The sequence below is a fragment of the Melitaea cinxia genome, chromosome 2 (genome assembly GCF_905220565.1).
Source record: "Melitaea cinxia chromosome 2, ilMelCinx1.1, whole genome shotgun sequence".
NCBI lineage: Eukaryota > Metazoa > Arthropoda > Insecta > Lepidoptera > Nymphalidae > Melitaea > Melitaea cinxia.
Window position 1 is genome coordinate 11,836,191 of NC_059395.1, and position 12,152 is coordinate 11,848,342.

A 12,152-nucleotide genomic window follows, 5' to 3' on the forward strand; every position below is an offset into this window, starting at 1 on the left:
CTGATTAAGGTTTAATCTATCTCAATGTTAATGTTTTAAAATGATCGTTTCATCGTATACTTTTTTTTTTATTTTTATAGTTTCATTAAACTTCCATTACATACGTTTTAGTCAAACATTAATACTATGTGCAATTATATTGATATTTAACATCATTTTATTTTTGACGACAGCTTTAATGGCAAAATAAAGAAAAGGAAACATTATAAGAAAGTCTGCATATTTCTGTAGATTGTCTGAGACATCTACCTATAGTAGCAAATTTACTAAACTATCTAATTACCAATTAAATTTCTTAAAGGATGAATCCCTTTGCAGAACAGTAGGACAGGTTGTTCTTACTGTTGTTATTAATTACTAAATAAACACGTGTTCTAAAGATGTCTAATGATATTATGACTCATCCCACAGCTATATTTTTACTGTACACGCCTAGATTAAATGCAAATGTTGTGGTTTTTACTTTCCTACTTAATCTGTAACTAACCTAAGGTGAATCATTTACAATTCATACCAATATGGCTCTGCTGAGAACATATGTTTTACTTACTCGTTTAATTCATAAAATGGTGTTAAAAGGATGAGTTTGTATGCTTATGACGAAGATTGTTACATTTTACGATATTTCACATACTTAAGGATAAATACGGCGTTGTCAAGTTTTTAGTTCACAAATGAAATACTTTAAAGAAATACCATTCAACCTTAATCAGTTAACGTGTATATAAATGACATCCATTTTTTTTTAATTCAAATATTTATTATTAAACTACATAAGTTGAGTGTAATGATTGAATGAAGCAGTAACATTTTTGTAAAAAGATGTCGCAGAAATAAACCAAATAATTATTTAAATCTTATAATATCTTAACAAAAAAAAAAACTAATCTTGTACTTGCATGTGCATTTATTTATTGATAAAATTTAATTGTTATTTTGTTATCTCATGGGAATAAAGAATGGAAAGTTGTGTAAGCGAAGTAGCTTTTAAAATTAACAATATAATAAGTTGTAGTTTGATTTGTCTGTGGTCTAATTGATTGAAACATGCCCTTGGATCGATTAATATAACTTCACGATTGAACCATGAGTTGCAAAGTCAAAATATAATAAGTACTTTGGACATAAACTCGAAGTCTAGGATTATTATATTTTCTAAGTTGCAGTATTACTTTTCTAATGTTTACACGATTTTAGTCATTATAAGGAAACGGTGTAAACAGAAATAAGAATATGTTATATAAGACAAATATAACACAATAAAAGCAATCCCATAAACCGCAGCCTCCGGACGAATGCGAATCGATGAGCCTTGGATTGTCGCAGATCTAACCTAATCATAGAATAAATAAGAGAAAATATTAAAATTTAGTTATTTCACGCCACTTTAAATTCAATGCTTCGCTTGCTTAACTCAGCTAAGTCAATACGGTCAAACAAATTAGATACTGATTATTAAATTTCGCAAAATAATTAAGCACGAGTCTATTTTCGGCGCCAAAATTTACATTGCAATCTTAGACGGCCAAGAGTAAATAAAAGTTTCGATAAATACAGTTAGGTAACGAATCCAATGTCGGTGAAACCTCCATCGTCACGCTCTGGTGAACGGAAAATCGCTGGTGACACTTATTCATTGATCTGCGCTTTCGTTTTTGATTAGACAAATGACTTGATTTCAATGTCAATTTCTTTATTGAAAAACCTAGAACATATCACTCAATTACTATACGATTATTGCTTAAGTGTCATAAGTACATGCTTCGTATATACATATACATGTAGATAAATATAAATTGTTTATTTTTTATTCTTGCAATTTCTATTCTCAATTTAGTGTTATGCGATATTTTAACCGCCTTTTTGTATTCGCTGACTTACATGCCTTTTGCTCCACCTTTGTGACATCTAGTATAGCAGTGTGTAGTCATGAAATCTTCAGACTTGAGTATTATTAAAATTAAGAATGTATACACTAAAAGCAATAAAAATCTATTTGTAAAGTAATTTAGTGTATTTGACTTCCACAAAAATTAAATAAAAAATACATTCGTGATTAGGTTTGGTTATCTGTTCTATTGATAACAGTGTTTATTGACGGGCCCGTACCTCGTGAGTATCTGGGTCAACACTTTGTACAAATTGTGTGTCATATTTACTAATAAAAGTATTCTAGGATTTGTTTGGCTGTTGTTTTTATTGCTTTAAAATGCACTTGCTCGCAACACTCGAAGAACACGATTATGTACTAAGTGCGTGATTCACAGCGGATGTGATGTGTCAGCTTAGATTATGACCCCTAAATTATCAACTTAAAGCAAATCTTTATTTTATGTGTTAATGGATGTTAATCATAATCTAGATACTAATGTATTTCATCCTTGTTGCAGATATCGGTCACCATCGACTACAATCAATTAATCGACATCAACATATCGAAACACAAATCATTTTTATAGCAACACTTTTAACCCTATCGGTTAAGATACGTTTTATAATAATTATGTCATATCGTTTATAATAGAAGAAGAATATTTTTATAGATAATTTTAAGAACAAATGACCTTATTAGATATTAGTAGAAAAAAAACATCGTCTAGAAGTATGGCGTTAATAGGTATGAGAAGTAGTTTGAGGATATTGTGGGCTGCGGCGACGACAGTGATGTTCTTGACCAGGTCTAGTGCAGCGCCGGCTTTCGGAGAAACTAATAAGGCTATGGTGAGTACAAATTCAGTTATCACTGCATAGAATCATCCCATTCACACCTGCTTCTCTTTTTTCTACTTATTCGACTATATGAAATATTTTATCACACCAATATTAGTCTTAGAACATACAAATTAATTTCAATTACGATAGCAAAAAAGTTAAATCTATCCCAGTGAGTAATGTTTATGTTAGTTCCGTTAAGTAATAATCTGTAAAACAACAAATCGATTAGATCGGAATCGGAAATGATCTCGCAATGGCTCGACAGACCTGAGTCACTCTTCTCGGAATCTTGCTCACCGTACCTTATTGTATGAAATTGTATCTGACTGATTCCGTAGTAGCTCCTTGATAGTAATATTCATTCATAACGAATGTTATCCTGCGGAGATAAAGATCTTAAACTTCGCCACATAAAACACGTATATGAATGTTTTTAAAATCGGTTTCGTAATACATACATGACTCACGTTCAAACATATCAATGTTTACGTCGCTTTTATTGGTCATTATACTTTTTAAATGTCTGCGTCATTAATGATTTAAGATTTTTTTTTAAATAGTTTGTTTATAATTATGTACACATCAATTATTTTTTATAAGAAACATAAATACTTTGTCATCTTATGTTGTTCGTAATATATTGAATCAATTTTATAGAGTTTATTTAAATATAAAATACCTAATTTAATAAAGTTTAGTGTCAACCATGTTCTATTTCAAAAACTTTAAGCAGAAGAAATATCATTTATGTAAATCTAACACTAATCTGATACATATTATAAAACTTGTATCCGAATAACGCGTTATCCGGAAAAGATTGTATCAAGTGGTTCCGTTGATCGTGAGTCAGATAGGAATATCTAGGGTTCAGAAGGAAATCGCAATAAACGGTTTCCGAGAAATCGTACACTATGACTCACGATCAGCTTCGGGTCTTGTTCGACAAGTTCTAGGTCATAGAGCATCGATAGAGTTATGTTTTAAGTATTTTTTAAATTTATCCCTAAACGAGCCGGTGCATTTGTAACTTTCGGCTACAAGGCATTTCGTAAGAATTTCGACTGTTAGATTTTCTCTCACTTTTTATTTGAAATCGTCATCTCAGTCGAAATGAATGTAACAAAAAAATAGACATGTATGTTGGTAGCATTGTTTGTGATTAGAATTACGGTAGGCACTTTATTTTAATGGTTCCGTGATTAAATTAATTATGAACCCAATGTTTGATCATATTTAATCAGAGTTTTATTTGACTTCTTGCAAATAAGTTAAATTTTAAACATTTTATTTTAAACTCAAACATTTATGACAAACATTTGTATTGGCCATACAGGTGTTTGCCGTGGTCTCGGTGTTTGTGCAGTCCTAGTGGGTCTCCCCACCGTGCCTCGGAGGGCATGTTAAGCCGTCGGTCCCGGTTGTTATCATGTACACCTGATAGCGATCGTTACTCATAGTAGGGACTATTTCCGCCAACCCGCATTGGAGCAGCGTGGTGGATTAAGCTCTGATCCTTCTCCTACATGGGGAAGGAGGCCTATGTCCAGTAGTAGGATATTACAGGCTGAAGCGATTTTAAACTCCACCTCATTAATGGTTAAAATAAATTATTTTGTGTAATGTTTACTAAAACTTATTGTTAAAACTAAACTGAAGTGGATAAAAAAGAGACTAAATTCGTTATTGTAAAATTGTTGGTTGAAATAACAAAACATAGGTCCGTTTGTTTGATCGAGGTTAAGCAGCTGTAACGATTTTTCTTTATTTGAGAAATTTTTACTTAAATCTGATAAACGACTACCAAGTCAAGGTAAATCCGTGCTCCAATAACCCCTTTTATATTTTTAGTTTATATTAATATTTAAAATTTTATTGTGTTTTGTAATACTATAAAAAGTAGAATTTTTAACGCTATTAGGTATGTCCATTAAACGTACAATAAGTGTTATAGAATTGTATTAGGCCTGTTTAACAGAATTTTCGCTTGTATGTATAGAATAATGGTACTTGTTGATTAAAAAAAAGGTTAAGAGTGTATATAACTAGTTACTGAGATTTTATCTGGCATAGATTACTGAAAAACTGGAAATAAAACGGACCGTTATTGCATCTATCACTTCAAAAAATAAACTTCAGGCCTTGGATTCACAGGTTGCTAATGAAAATAGCTGACAGATAAAATGAAATTCAATGGTGGAAAAGAAAAAAATATCATAAACATTTATCTGTTGATACGTCAGATAAGTTTACTAGCAATTTGTGTAACAAGCCAATAAGTGGTGACGGAATTACTAGTCATTTATTGTAAGTATTCTCTATCGTTATGAGTATTATCGTCTTTAAAATAAACCCATAAAAGAAATAGGTAATTTGTAATGTCATGCATCTTAATTATGGAAACTGCACAAAGTATAATTTTGCTGAGTACATGGTTTTAATTGTAAGAAATTAACCATCGTAACGTAGAAAAATTACATTATATAATATAAGTTTTCTTTGTTAATATTAGTTGCTTTGTAGTTGTATTGTTTAAAAAGCATACAACGGCTGTATCACTTGTTAATCTTAAAAGTATTGAATTGCTGGAATGGTTACTATGGTACGAATGATTGAGGCGCGTTTTATTTAATCGAATCACGAAATGTCTGCATGCAAACATTGCAATGTGCTATAGAGATTTAGGCTTCAAATAGGTCGTTGCACTTTATGCCACGTGGGTAAATTGTTGTTTTACCGCAAGCGAGGCTTCCTGTCATTTTCAATAGATACTGTTATGAATAACGTACCTTTATATAGGGGGTCATTCTCCCTTCGAATACCTAAACGCAGAAACAATGGAGCTAGCAGAAAAGTGCGAGGAACTGATGTCGTTCTTTGTTTCTATCACGAAACGTCACGTCCGATTAATGTGTTATAAAAATTCGAATCGTGTCTCTTCGAGCGGACATCTCTCGTAAAATTTCCTACACCGTAGCATAGAACAATGAACTCTTGGAACATAGCTTCGCGTATATAAATGTCTTGCACTAAGAATTTTTATTCGAAAACATAAAGTTTCCACAATACAGCATATTTATCGCTTGTACAGTCTATTGTCCTTTGCTGCTTGAAAAGCCTAGCTAACCTATAGGAGTGAATACGCGATAAGCATACCTAACTGTAATCTAGTTGTCGGTCACCTTCTTGTTATGCGTTAAAATTCGGTACTCTGTATCTCGCAGTCGCGCCTTGCCATACCAGCTGAAAGATAAAAGAAAAAGAAATAGTAATAACTATCTTCCACCGAAAAAGAAACTTTTAAGTCTAGTCACGACTTTTGGGCCTACTGAGAATTGTTGCATTTAAATATTTCGGTGAATTAAGATAAGCGCTGCGGTTAAATATTTTTAGGTATTTGCGTCTTGCTTTAGTTATTTCTTTATGTGTAAAGAATTAAAAATGTGTGTTTAGGAAGCAGATTAATTATAAACATAATAAAGCTGGTCGTTTTCAAATTTTATAGTGTCTAAAACTGAAAATTAGGCGTTCTCAATATAAAGACGCCGTTATTCAGATCGACAGACAATAGCTTTTAACTGCGTACAAAAAGCAACCGGGTCACCTCGATGTTACCGATGTGTAAACGTTCTCTAACAATATTTTAGTCCGTGCCATTGTTAATGACGATTCTGATTTTTAGCGAGACATGCCGCAGACGAAATGACTCAAGTTATTTTTGCGGTTTGTGGTAGTGCAGATTTATTAGTAGTGGCATATTGATATGAGGTTTGTGTTGGCTCGCCGCAGTGCGCATGCGCGTCACGCACGCAGGAAGCGCGCGGCGACCTTCAGCTCGCAACCACGGCCACCGTCCTCTGATGATCACTTGTCATTGTTCGCATTGACGCTCTATAATCACTGTAACTAGTGATTTCATCGTAATTTTGTGATAATGTTTTCACCACATGACAGCAATTACCCAACCAGACCAAGGTATAATCCCCAATATAACATGTTAGAAGCTAATAAACTATAAAAATAAAATTATATATATGTAGGATTAGGTTATTTTGTGTAATTAAATATAATTTCATTTAACTAAAGGTAAACAACTAATTAACATAATGTTATACATTCTGTAAAATGGAATGCAAAAGGAAACTGCTTGTGATTGGTCGAGAGCGGGGAATAGGGGAATACGCTACGAGGAAGCGTAGGCATTAGTACGCAATCAAGTTGTTTTTTTTTTTTTAAATAAAGTAAATAAAGTGATTTATGACTATTATTTCCATCCCTACATATATAACCTTTATTTTGATATTTTTATTATTCTACCATTCCACCCAAAATCCCCAACTGATATATTTTCAATGTACAAGTTGCGCCAAAATGAATCTAATATCATACTATTTAGAAATATAGAAACGGACACAGAATTTTTTACTTCGTCCTAATCGGATGCAAAGAGTGTATTCTATTATACGTGTAAATGTTATATTCGGGAATATGACTCAGACCAGATTATTGTAATTGTCGCTGTTTAAAAAAACAACAAAAAGAAAAAACGATCACATTTCTGAACCACGTCTATAAGCTATTTTCGAGGGTTGTTACGAATCGTCTCGCCAGAAGACTCTAAAAAATCGAACCACCAGAGCAGACTGGGTTTCAAAATGGCTACAGCAACGTAGACCACATCTATACTGTTCGGCAGATTATTCAAAAGAAGAAGAATATAATCAGCTGATGTGTATGGAATTTGTGGACTACGAGAAAGCCTTCGACAGAGTCAGTTCTGGACTCTCTGCAGAGATATCTTATAGACTGGCGATATGGCAGTGGACTGGTCATTTGTGTCACAGGACCGATGGCAGTTGGAGCAGATGAGTCCTGGAGTGGAGACCGCGTCTTGGCAAATGCAAATGAGTTGTTAGTCCTCCGGCCCGTTGGACCGACGATCTACGTAAGATTGCCGGTGTAGGCTGGATGAGGATTCCTGAAAACCGGGATTTCTGGCGCGAACTTGGGGACGCCTACGTCCAGCAGTGGACTGCAATAGGCTAAACCGACTGACTGAGTGAATAAAACAACATTAATTATTACACGTGTCGTTTCCGATGATTGGCGGTTCAATTATGAAAACCGTAGTTTGCTTATTCACGTGACAAAACGTGACCGCACGTACAAAAGGTGACTTGAACGAGAGAAAAAATTTCTATCCTTTACGGAAAATGCTATTTTACACGCAACGTATTCTATTTTAATGTTTTGTCAATCGTCTTATAATTATAAATAATTGAACGTTCAATTATACGTTGCACGTGAATATCATGGCCCAGGAGAATGATCCAATGATTTAATATCAAAGGGCAGTTTGAATATGTTTTGAATTAATGTGGAATACTTTTTTTAAGCATAAGATCATTTATTATATATTTTTAATAGGAAGTATCATGTAATTTCGTAAAGAATACATACAATACAATTTACATAAATCTCGTAAGTATCGTAAGACTCGATATAAGGATTTTCCGCGCCCGTAAAAACTTATTTAATACCTATTAGGTTAACAATTTTTTACTTCTAACATTACAATATTGTGTAACATGAATATGACAAAATTGATAAGAACATAATCATTTATTACATATGGTTGTTTATATGTACAGTTAAAGTGAAAATGTCATGAGACGAAAAATTATTATTTTAGTCACTTAACAACTTATTCTATATATATACCTAGAATCACAAATACTTTTGTGTTTATACATGTGCGTGTAATTGTCCGTTAAAATATAGTCGCGTTTTATTTACATAAACAAGCAATAAATATTTAAAACTCGACAACTTCATGTTAAATAACTTATTTCTAATGCGTACGTTTTATTTTCTTTGTTTATTTCAACGTTACACATGCCTAAAGCTCACGTTGTAGAATATAAAAAAATAAAAATATTTTATTATAGTTATTACTAATGATATCGAAGCTGGAGCAATCATAGCATGCAAATAATAAGGATGATGCATGTGTGTAAAATTGCCAGTGATACAATCTAAAAATGATTATTTCCAACCTAATGAGAAAAAAAACATAGGGTTTTATTATAATACAATATTAGGAAAATTTGTGCTTCACTCAAATTGTGTTTTTGTTTGAAGTTTAAATTATTTTGACGTCTTTCTATTTGTATTTAAGCTTGTACAGTATTGTCTTTTCGTAATGGTTGACGAAATGGAAGGAATATGAAACGAAACTCTACACGAAGAAAATTAAATATACAATATTCGTTTTTTATACAAATTACATTTACGTATAATTTTTTGCATGTAAATTAATAAATTCATAGAAAATCATTGTAAATAAAATTGCTGCTCATTTTAAAATCTAGATGCATATTTCATTGTAAATATTTTATTGTGTATTAGACAATTATGGATTGAATTATCAATTAAATTACATAAATGATCCAATTACGCCACGAATATTATAAAGTCCACGAGTTTTGCGATGTCGACGCGAAATCTCACTCATCTGTATTCGACGTAATATCTTAGCACACGTGGGAGATGTAGGCGAATGCCACTTACTCTATTAACACATACTAATAACATATTTTCAACAATAATGCACTTAATGTATGGAAGCTCATTAACAACGACTTGTTTTGTTTTCGAAGTATAAAACGTGATCTTATAAATAATCTATAAGTTGAAACTATGTACTCAGTTGTTTTTTTCAACGCGCTTATGTGACGTACTTATGCGTTTTAATAATACCTTATGTATTAGAAAGCTTAAGAAAGGTTATTAAACTAATATAGCTAATAAAATGGAGCGGTAATAGACGTCAACCAACCTGAAAAATATCCAAAATACACGAACGTGAACCAAACCGAGTCGTTTAGCTAACTTATATAAAAGTTGGAGTTTTGTTTTAGATTCTTTACTAAAACCACTACTGGTGGAATAATCTAACTGGGTTATTTAAATTAAAAGCTAACGTTTAATAAACATTACATTTAATTAGCTAAATTGTGTAACAAATAAAAAAGATAACAAAAAGCATACAAGTTTTAATGTAAAATTTACAAAAATACAATTATTCTTATAAGGATAATCTGATAGAGCTACACCATAACAAAACAATGCCATTTTTATTCAAGAATTTCGATGTCTAAGACATAACATAAATTATAAGGAAGTGTTTGTGAGTTCTTGCACGTGTTAAACGTCTGTCGAAAAGCGTATCAGCACTGCTAGAACAGATGCATACTTCCTAGAACATGCAGTGACAGAACCTTAATATTTAGATCCTTATATGGGTATCGATGCAACCGTGGCTATCAGCTGATAGTGAGGAAATTCCATACATTATTACGTACGTGATGGCATCATAACAAAAACGCTATGACAAATAAATAATCTGTTAAAGTCTACAGATATACGTAAATAAGAAATGTAACGCAGAAACCGCTCAATCAACTTTTATTGAAAGTTAAAATTTAGAAAAAAAAAATCGATGTTTTTAATTGTAAAATATTTTTTTATAAAATGATTTTAATATTTTTGCATTGAAGTGTTTTTTACTGTCACTGTTAACATTACGAAAAGCCCGCATAGAGTAATTTGAATGGTGTGTAATCTCTATTTTGCCATTATACATAAGTATTATATTGTAATATTTTACACGTATTTGTGGAACGCGCCTTGCATAATATTTCGTGCTTCAACATGGATATTTTTGCTTATATCCGAGTCAATGAGTTTGAAAAAAGCATAAGCTTAAAATAAAACCTTGGTATTAATAAACACACAAAAATTGTTTTTAGTATATTGTTAAAAGCTTAAAACTTAATTAAATAAAATATTTGATATATACTACAAAAGTTTTTGTATAATTAAAGTATACAGTGATTAATGAATGAAAACGTACAGGCAAACGTTATGTCAAAAAATGAAAATAAATAAATAAATAAATATCTACACAATACACACACGGTCGTCTGTTCCTAAAGTAAGCAACTTAATGCTTGTGTTATAGGTAACAGCCGACTGGTATATAGCTATATTTTTTTTTTTTTTTTTTTTTTCGATAAACATACTTATAAATAATACATATATAAATATATAAATAAATATTTATATTACATCCAGACTCGGGGTGGGAATCGAACCCACAACCCTCGGAGCAGAAAGCAGGGTCACTACAAACTGCGCCAACGGTCTAGTAGTAAAATATTTTTTTTTCATACATTAAATGCTTAGATAGTAATGACCGTGAAAAAACAATGTTTATATTGATAAAATATGTTCGTCATGGTGTCGATAGAGGTGTGATTCAACGACTTCGCACTGAGCAAACAAAAGGGCTAAGACGGAAATACTTTCCGAGGATTTTTTTTTTTTTGTAATAAGCTAAGCAAAGAATGACTTATAATTAATTAATTGGAAAATACGCTAATAAATAAAGGTTTCTGAAGATCGGTATCTATATTTAAAAAAAAGAATTGTTTTGTTTACGAACAACACAATTTCGAACACGACACTAATTCGGCTAAAGACATGAAGTCAAAAACACTAACTACATTATATCCATTACTGGTAAATAAAAAAAGGCAAACCGATTTTATTAGTATTTGAGACGTGTGTCTTATCGATGCTAACTAATCGTTAACTTATCATATGTTTACTGTTTAAAAGCTTTTGCTTGTGGAATCCTATTGGGAAGGCCTGGATACCAGTTTATTAATTAACATAAATAACATTTATGAGATAAACATCGCATACTTTTGCCGTGTTACGTAGTTAAAGTAATTGATCAGTCATGAGTTATATAATTTATGATTCCGTCTGTTTAAATAACACTTTTAACCAAGAAGCCGACAAATGAAATTACAATTTTTCGTACACCTTTATCTATGGCGTTACATTTAATGTCTTTTCTAATATTATTTGGTTAAAAATGTACCCAATGTTTTATTTATTTTTTGGCTTTTACTGTTCAAACATGTTTATTTTTGTCGCAGTTAACTCCTTCTTGTTTACCAAATCATAGTTTATTTTTCATGAGATGTAAAAAAAATGTGTCGTAAAATTTGCACTTGAACTTAGCAATAAGATGTGATCTCCTCGAATTTTTAATTTGCTTTGAGAACCGTGTTAATGATTCATTCAAATCATCTTGCGGTTTCACGAGGAGTATATTTTAAACGAGTGTATTTAAAACTTACTAACTGAGGTTTGATTTACAATAAAATTAGGTTTACAAGACATTACAAGAAATTGCATTGTCCTAAAACTTTTATATATTTATCATTATTGCAAAATATTTTGTAATATTTAGTAACATTTATAGTAGTACAATATTTATGTTGTTTACGTGGAATATAATAAATCATTTATCATTATTATTCCACGATATTATTAAAACGTTTAAATAAGCCATTTTTTATTCAGTG

The 12,152-nt window shown here is 31.5% G+C and overlaps 1 long non-coding RNA gene across 1 annotated transcript; it reads left to right on the forward strand.

Moving 5' to 3' along the window:
• The first annotated feature begins 6,486 nt into the window (after positions 1–6,486).
• Positions 6,487–6,966, forward strand: LOC123665004. Its single transcript, XR_006744963.1, has 2 exons — positions 6,487–6,687; positions 6,799–6,966. It is a non-coding gene; the product is annotated as an uncharacterized LOC123665004 (long non-coding RNA).
• The last annotated feature ends 5,186 nt before the right edge of the window (positions 6,967–12,152 follow it).